The sequence below is a fragment of the Dipodomys ordii genome, unplaced genomic scaffold (assembly GCF_000151885.1).
Source record: "Dipodomys ordii isolate 6190 unplaced genomic scaffold, Dord_2.0 Scaffold9, whole genome shotgun sequence".
Lineage (NCBI taxonomy): Eukaryota > Metazoa > Chordata > Mammalia > Rodentia > Heteromyidae > Dipodomys > Dipodomys ordii.
In genome coordinates this window covers 24970791-24979773 of record NW_012267225.1, presented here as the reverse complement: position 1 = coordinate 24979773, position 8983 = coordinate 24970791, and the positions used below count along the sequence as shown (strand labels likewise).

The 8983-nt window shown below is 39.7% G+C and overlaps 1 pseudogene; it reads right to left on the bottom strand.

The window, feature by feature from the left end:
* Positions 1–8805: 8805 nt before the first annotated feature.
* Positions 8806–8983, bottom strand: part of LOC105980429 — a 185356-nt pseudogene continuing 185178 nt past the window's right edge.

Genomic DNA, 8983 nt, shown 5'->3' with positions numbered 1-8983 from the left:
TCACCTTTCTGAGAGAGATGACTCATGGAAGCTTCTAAAGATAATGGGACTTGTCAGAGGCCTTCTGTGACAGAGTCTTGTCTCCAGGGTATATTGTGTCAGTACTTGATTGTGTGGGTGTCTTATTATGCTCTTTCCTGACTAGAAAATACTCCTTTAAAAACAAACAAATCAAAACTGTATTCTTGACTTTGTCCCCTTCTAGTAGTTTCTTTCTAAGTAGCCAGCTCCTCATAACAACCATCGCTGATCTAATATATATCTGATCTAATATATCTGATCTAATATATCTGCTTCTAATATATATTTATATATATTTATTTCAAACAATTGACATTTCTTGGAGAACTTTATGTTAAGAGATATACAATATTCAATTAAGTTCTTACCAAACTATGATGCTGATACTCTTATAATCCAAAACACCTTTATTCTGCAAGAAAAAGTATGGTCAAACTTTTCCACTATACAACCATTATGCTTTTGTAATCTTGCCACCTTACTATGGGAATACTAACTTCTGAGAATAAGCACATTTGTTTTTCTTTAGTATTTCCTTAAATCTTAGCTATGGGTTTGTAATTTGTAGTTCTGTGGTAATTATTATCACTTCAGATAGTAGATTGTTTAAAAAGTTTTTTATTGGTATATGCAAATTGAGCATATTCCTCCTCCTGGTCCTCTTCCTCCCTTGAATACTCTCCCATTTTCACACCTTTTTTTAGATATAGATTCCACTTATGAGAGAAAACAGGCAATGCTTGTCTGAGTGTGGCTTACTTTTGCTTGACACGAAGATTTCCAGTTCCATCTGTCTTCCTACACAGGACATAATTTTATTATTCTTTATAGTTGAATAATACTCCATTATGTGTATATACCATTTGTCTAGATGATGGACACCTACGCAATTTCATAACTTGGCTATCATCTTGGGTATTCTGTGCCACTCTTGTATGTTGACTTTGAGTCATTTGGGAATAGTCTCAGGAGTGGTATAGCTGGATTACATAGTAGTTTTATTTTTTGTCTTTTGAGGAACCTCTGTACTAATTTCCACAGTGGCTGTACTAATTTATGTTCCACCAACTGTGTATAATATAAGGGTTCCTTTTTGCCTAATTCTTGCCAGCACTTGTTTTGGATTTTCTTGATGATACCATTCTGACTGAGTGAGATGGAATTTCAATGTGGTTTGGCATTTCCCTGATGAGTAGAGATGTTGAACTTTTTTTTCATGTATTATTGGCCATTTGTACTCCTTTTGAGAAATGTCTGTTTGACTCATTTGTCCATTTATTGATTGAATTTTATTCCTTAGGTTTTTAATTTTTTGAGTTCTTTATATATTATGGCTATTAATCTTCTTTTAGATGATTTTTCTCCCATTCCTTCTATACATCATTTAAAAACCCTCAATTTAGGACTACATATGTAGCTCAGAAACATGAGGCTAAAAAAGTTCAGTCTTGGGCTGGGAAGGTGGCTCAGTGGTAGAGTGCCTGCCTCGCATGTATGAGGCCCAGGGTTCGATTCCTCAGTACCACATAAGCAGAAAAAAATGGAAGTGGTGCTGTGGCTCAAGTGGTAGAGTGCTAGCCTTGAGCTGAAGAGCTGAGAGACAGCACCCAGGCCCAGAGTTCAGGCCCCACAACCCAAAAAGAGTTCAATCCTCATCACCAGAATAGAACAAAACCCCTTAAACTCCACTACTATGGATAAAACCCAAGCTCTGGAATCTCATGTCTACAGTTTCACTCAAGAGGCTGAAATTGTAGGATCAAAGTTTGAAGCCAGCCTGAACAGACACATCCTAGAAACAAATGTTTCCAATGAACTTGCAAAAAGCCTGAGCAGGAGACATGACTCAAGTAGTAGAACATCTGCTATGACCTTAAAGGTGAGTTGGAGTGAAAATCATGAGCTCAGTTCCCAGTACCAATAACAATTATAAATACATATATTTAAAAAATTTAGAAGATCTTATGATCAGAAATATAAAGTCAAAACTAATCTATCATGTTGGGCACTGGTGGCTCAAGCCTTAATACTAGTGACTTAAGAGGTTGAGATCTGAGGACAATGGATCAAAGCCAGTTGGGCAGGAAGAGACTCATCACCAATTAAATACAAAAAAAGTCCAGAAGGGGCCTGGGAAGGTGGCTCAGTGGTACAGTGCTTGCCTTGCATACATGAAGCCCTGAGTTCGATTCCTCAGCACCACATAAGCAGAAAAAGCCGGAAGTGGCACTGTGGCTTCAGCCTTGAGCTGAAGAGCTGAGGGACAGCACCCAGGCCCAGAGTTCAGGCCTTGCAACCAACCAAAAGAAAAAGAAAGTCCAGAAGTAAAGCTGTGGCTCAAATGGTAGCTCAAATGAGCAAAAAAACTCAGGAGCAGTGCCCAGGCCCTAAGTTCAAGCGCCAGTCCCAGGATCCACTCGCCCCCTCCCCCCCACATGTGGGCACGCACACGTGCACACACACACATACACACGAGTATAGATTTTATAATTTTTTTTATCACTTTTTCACATCATATAATCAGTCATTTTTCCTCACTATGTGGCTTAGACTAGCTTGGAAAACTCATGATCCTTCTTCAGCCACTCAAGTGATGATTAACCTTGTTATCAACTTGGTAGAATTATGAAGATAACTTAGGCATAGTGAAGCAGACTTCTGGGTGTCTCTGTGAAGGTATTTACTAGAGGAAATCAAGTGAAGAAAAAGGTAGAAGCAAACATGGTTCCTCACTCCTGAAATCCTAGATACTCAGACAGCTGGAAAATTGCAGTCCCAGACCAGCCCCGGCAAAAGGTAAATGAGAATCCTTCTCAATGGAAGAATATGGGTATGGTGATGCACACTTGTCTTTCCAGCTATTAAGGGAACATAAATTAGTAGGATCACTGTGTAGATATGTGCCAGGCAAAAATTGAGGCTCTATATTAAAATAACCAGTGCAAAACAGAAAAAAGGGATGGAGACATGAGAGGACTTGCCTAGCAAGCTTGAAGCACATACACACACACCCAAAAAAAGAAAGAAAAAAAAGAAAGAAAAAGTAGGATTCTTATTTAATTTTTGTTCTATTTCTCTAGATGGCATACTTTTCTAGATAATAGTTTCTTGAAGTTTTTTCAACATGTCCCTTTTTATTTAAGGATCTTATTATCTAGAGTTAGATAGTCTAGAATATTGACAAGAACTACATCAACATAATGTTATCAGTAGTTGCTGTCTTCATGGACAGTATTTCCCTGGCACTACATTAACATTTACCCATATTATCTTATTTAATACTCATGGCATCCCATTAGATAACTCACCCTTCCTTCCTTCCTTCCTTCTCCCCTCATTCCCTCTACCTCCCTCTCTGGTGATGTTGGCTATTGAATCTAGCATCTCAGGCATGCTAAGTAGGTACTCTACCACTGAACTACATCCCCAGCCCAATAAAGCAACCTATTATCTACACTTTACAGTGACTGAACAGGCTAGAAAGATTGAAAAATTTGCCTAAAGCCACATAGCTAGCAAGTGACAGAGCTGAAGACTGAGCCTAAATCTCTCTAGCTCTAAATTCTTATCTAGTTTTTTCTGTTTCTCTTCAACTATTTGATTATATAGCCGATAACATAAGGCTGGTACTGATCATTTTGACATTCTTTGAATTCAAATCCTGAGTAATTTTAAATTCTGGGTTTCTTATGACAACATAAGATGGATGCAAAATACATGTCCTTGGAATTTTCTGATTTGAAAAATGAAAAACAAACTCAGGGCTAGGAATGGGTGAAGCTTAATGATAAGGTGTGTGCTCCAAACCCAGGACTAAGACAAAAACAAAACACAAACCCAGAAAATAACCACTTAATCCACAAAACCCTCTCTGGTTGCAAAGTTTTGTCCTAAGCAAAAATACATTCTAAGCATTGGTGGGCCACAGATTTGTGGTAGCTTGTTGAATCATTTTTTCACCTCTGTGTTCAGTACTTGGAAATGGTCCAAATACTTAATCAGCTAGAGATTAATGCATGAACTCTAAGCCTTTAAAACTATTTATTCTAAGTCTTACTGGCTCAGCAGCTGAGTATTTTTCCTACTTCTGCTTTTAGCCAGCCACTGATTCCAATATGTCAAAGTTCTGATGATGTTGTTTATTCCCTACCTCTACAAGTTCATTTCATCTAAGCTCTGGCTTTTTGCCATTGGCTTGTGTGTAATGACCTTTCATTGGCAACCTGTGGGAATCATGAATCCTGACATGCCTGGAAGTGAAGGGAGACACTGATGTAGGGAATCAACTCTCTCACCTACCCCCTCTCACACCTACCCAACACCCTATCTCCACACGGTGAGAATGCCTGGCTTTTCTGTTGAAATCAAAAGCTCTGTGAGTTGAGTCAGCCCATTCTCTGACTCAACATCCTATCAATCAACCAGAGATGGTCCAACCAGAATGACATGGCATGGATGTACCCATAAGCCCTTAGTACTGACTATTACTTCTAGCCTTGGGAGTCATAAATACTTCCAGGTTGCAATGCTCTCAGCTCATCTTTATGTCCTTGATTTCAGATATGTCCTGATTTCAGATAGCTACCATCCATGATTGACTAAGAATTTCCATGGGAAACAACAACAACATCATATTGGCTCTCAAGCAAAGCCCAGGTTGCAGTCTTGGCTGTTGAGGCAAAATGTACAAAGCTTTCCCCAACTCAGCTTCATAATCTTATAATTTTTATTGATTAGATTCAAACATTAAATAATCACTTAAGTGTTATCCTCTGCATTTTGGTAGTGTTAGATAAGGCTCCACCACCTCACTGTTACCTGTGTGCTCCTGGGGTGGTTTTAAACATATGGCTATGGTTCTCCATCAGGTACAGTGGTTTCTTGATGGATATCCAATCCATCAAGATGCTGGCCCTGCTGTCTTCAGGAAACTCTTTTCTATATGTTTCATTAGAAATGTTCTCAACAGAAGACAACTGTCCTCCTCAAAATCTTGTTCTCAATCCCCAAGTAGTTTTTGCACACCTGATTAATGGATGGCAGAATATAAAGAAAACTTCTTGTGCCAACTTAGGGTTGGCTGAAGGACCACTTCGACTCCAGAGAGCCCCCCACAGTGGTGGGGGCTGGGTGCTTGCGCAGGCTGCCCCTGGGATAACACTGTGTCCCGTTTATCCATTCTACTTCCTTTCATACCATCCTCTCAGTCACCCTCAGTGACTCTCTAATGACCATCCAACTTAGCTAACCACATCTGCTCCCAAGTCACACCAAGCTCCAACCTTATGAAAGAAGGTAGTACCACTGATTTTTTTTTTTTTTTTGCCAATCCTAGGGCTGGAACTCAGGGTCTGGGCACTCTCTCTGAGCTTCATTTGCCCAAGGCTGGCACTCTACCACTTGAGCCACAAAGCCACTTCCAGCCTTTTCTGTTTATGTGGTACTGAGGAATTGAACCCAGGGCCTCATGCATGCTAGGCACTAGGTCACATTCCCAGCCTGAGGTACTACTATTGAATGGAACTAAGCAACCCTTCAGTCCAGGGGGTTGGATATTCATCAAGAAAAATGTATACTAATGGTGTGTAGCTTTACTGGCCTAGCATCCGTGCCTTTCTGGTACCAGAAAGGTACTTTAAGGTCTCACCTACTGTGCCTTTCTGAGCATGTGCTCCAGGTAATGGCATGTCACTCAGGGAGAGTAATTGAGAACATTGCACCCATTCTGTGATTGCCTTGGGATGGGCCTAATGTGACTCAATTCTGAGACCTTGCTTTGAACAGTGTGGAAGACAACTTGGATTCTGTGATGCAGAAGGTTGAGCCTGGATTGCCAACTAAAGAAGTCTGTATGACCATACAGCCACATGAGAAGAACTGAGACGAGAGGACGAAAGTCAAGTCCCCAAGACATCATTGTAGCTAGTGAACTTGGCTGTACTGCAAACTCCTTGTGTGTGAAAATTAGGTATAGATTTCCTTAAGCCTGTGTTGAGTTTGCTGGCACTTTTATACATTTGAGACAAAGTATTGCTATTTAGCTTAGATTTGCCTTGAACTGCCAATCCTCCTGCCTCAACCTCCTGAATACTAGGATTACTACATTCAACAATTTTTCAAGTTATTGTGTAAAGTTACCACTGTTCTTGGCACTTTGGTTGGGGTAGAGGTGCCATTATTGCAAGGCATGCACCCTACCGCTGAGCCACCTTCCCAGCCCCAGAGGTGCCATTATTATCTTCATATTACAGAAAACTTTTTTTTCTTAGTGTCAATTTTCTTTTTATTGTACTACTTGTGCCAAGGAATAGAAACTGTGGACAGAAAACTTTTGTCATAAGGTTATATAACTTTTATTAAGGGAACAGGATTAGTAAATAATATTGCTGGATTTAAAGTTCAAAATTTTGGACACTGAGCTAAAAAATTTGAGCAACACACCTAAAAGACCTAAAAAAAATCCTGATAAAATTTCAGATATAGGGGCTGGGAAGGTGGCTCAGTGGTAGAGCGCTTGCCTTGCATGCATGAGGCCCTGGGTTCGATTCCTCAGCACCACATAAGCAAAAAAGAAAAAAAAAAACAGAAGTTGTGCTGTGGCTCAATTGGTAGAGTGCTAGCCTTGAGCTGAAGAGCTGAGGGACAGCATCCAGGCCCAGAGTTCAGGCCCCACGACTGGACCAAAAAAAAAAAAATTTCAGATATAGCCAAGTGCTGGTGGCTCATGAGATAAGTCTAGTAGATCTGAGGATTGCAGTTTGAAGGCTACCTGGGCAGAAAAGTATGTGAGAATTATCTCAAATTAACCACTAGAATAGCTCAAAGCAGAGCTGTGGTTCAAGTGGTAAAGAACCAGACTTGAGTGGAAAGGCTAAGATATTGTGTCTAGGATCTGAGTTCAAGCCCCAGTACTGCTCAAATTCCACGTGTTTGATTCTATTTCTTAAACTGTACAGACTTGACAGGAAGAGAACACCCACATGTAAATTCCTATAGCTTCTAGTACTCTCAGAACTATTGTGGATACCACAAAACATGACACTAAAACTGTATTCAGTGATCTTTTTTTGTGATGCTGGGGATGGAGTTTAAGTGCCTTTCACAAGCTCAAGTATTTTAAGCCTAAGAATCTTTTAAAAATATTTTTATTGTTATTATAAAGATGATGTATGGAGCAGTTACAGTTACCTAAGTCAGATAAAGGGTACATTTCTTTTTGGACCATGTCACTCCTTTCCTCTCTCCCAGTTTCTCCTTCTCATCTTTACCCACAAGTTGTATACAAGTTCATTTTCAACATAGTGTCTAGTAAATACTATTGTTGCATTTGTTTACCCTTTGTCTCTGCATTTCTGTGGCCTTCCCTTACCCTCCCAATGACAGATAAATGAACAAACAAGACAAAAAGAAAACAACAACAACAAAGAAAAAAAACCTCCTGTTTCCATTTCCTGGAGTTCATTTCAATAAATATTATTTTATATGATCAGAGGCACATAGGCATTGTCTTTATATTCCTCTTTTGGTCTCATTGTGTGTGAATGCCTATAGTCCTGTATAATTTATTGTGTCCCACTGTATTTTAGATCTAACTTCTGTATAAGACAGAACACATGTGCCATGTGTCTCTCTGAGCTTGGTTTTCCTCACTTATAATGATTTGTTCTAGATCTATCCATTTCCCTGAAAATAATACAATATTTTTCTTTCTAGTAAGCCTGAGAATCTTAGTAAAAATACGGCTTCAGCACAACTTGTCTTCAGGATGGGCCCTGGCGTCTGAGAGGCACCATGGGGTGATGAGTTTAGTATTTTATATTATTTTTCACCAGAGTAGTGTGAAATGTGATGTCTGCTACATGTTTGTAGATGAGAAGACTTCTTTCTCTCCCATCTTTCTTCCTTTCTTTTCAGACTTATTTTTGTCACTATTTCTGAAATAATGCAGTATAATAGCTATTTATATAGCATTTACATTGTATTAAGGATTATAAATAATCTGTGCTGATATAAAACACATGGTAGGAAGTATACAAATTCTTTACAAATACTATGTCATTTTATATCAAAGATTCAAGCAAATGAAGACAAGTATCCTTAGGAGTCTTGGAATCAATCCCCCATGGAGACTGAGGGATGAGGGTATGTAGAAAAACAATTAGAATTAGTAGACTGATTTTGGATCCCACAGCTTTGCTACATTGATTTATGAATTTTAATAGCTATTTGGCTTGATTGCATTTTCTATATGCATGATGTCATCTGTGGATAAAGATGGTTGTAATTTTTTGTTATTATACTGGGGATTGAACCTTAGGTCTTAACACTTGCTAATCAGGGTCTTTACCACTTGAGCCATGCATTGGTTATTTTTGAGGTAGAATCTTTATGCCAGGCCTAGCATGGGCTTTGATAATCTTACTTGTGCTTCCCCGTGTTTCTGGGGATGACAGGAGTTTCCCACTGTGCTCAGCTATAGTGCTTCTATTGTGGAGAGATGGAGACTCCTAATTTTTTTTCACACTTTGTTTACATTGGATTTGTGACAATAAGCCATGTGGGAATCCACAGAAAAACAGGGAGCAGGTATTCCTGCTCTGACACAGAGGCCAAGTCCCTACCAAAAACATCAGGCTCTGGTCACTCAAGAGTTTCCAGGGTCCTCAGAGTGGATGCTGGACATGGGAGAGGCAGGCGGGTCAGGGAGAGGTTCCTGTACTCTTGCTTCTGTGTCAGCTTGTTCCAAATCCTTTCCCCTTCCCTCATGACAAAGGTGAAGGCAAATTATGCCTGCCCTAGTCTCTTGTGCTTCTGAAAATTGTTACTTAAAAATTCCTTGTAAAGCCATTTCTTCTGCAGTCAGTGTTGCTTTTTGACCTTATCTGTTTTCAGGCCCTGGCTTTCAGTTTGACGACGACTCCTCCTCTTCCTCCTCCTCCTCCCCTCCTCCCCCTCCCCCTCC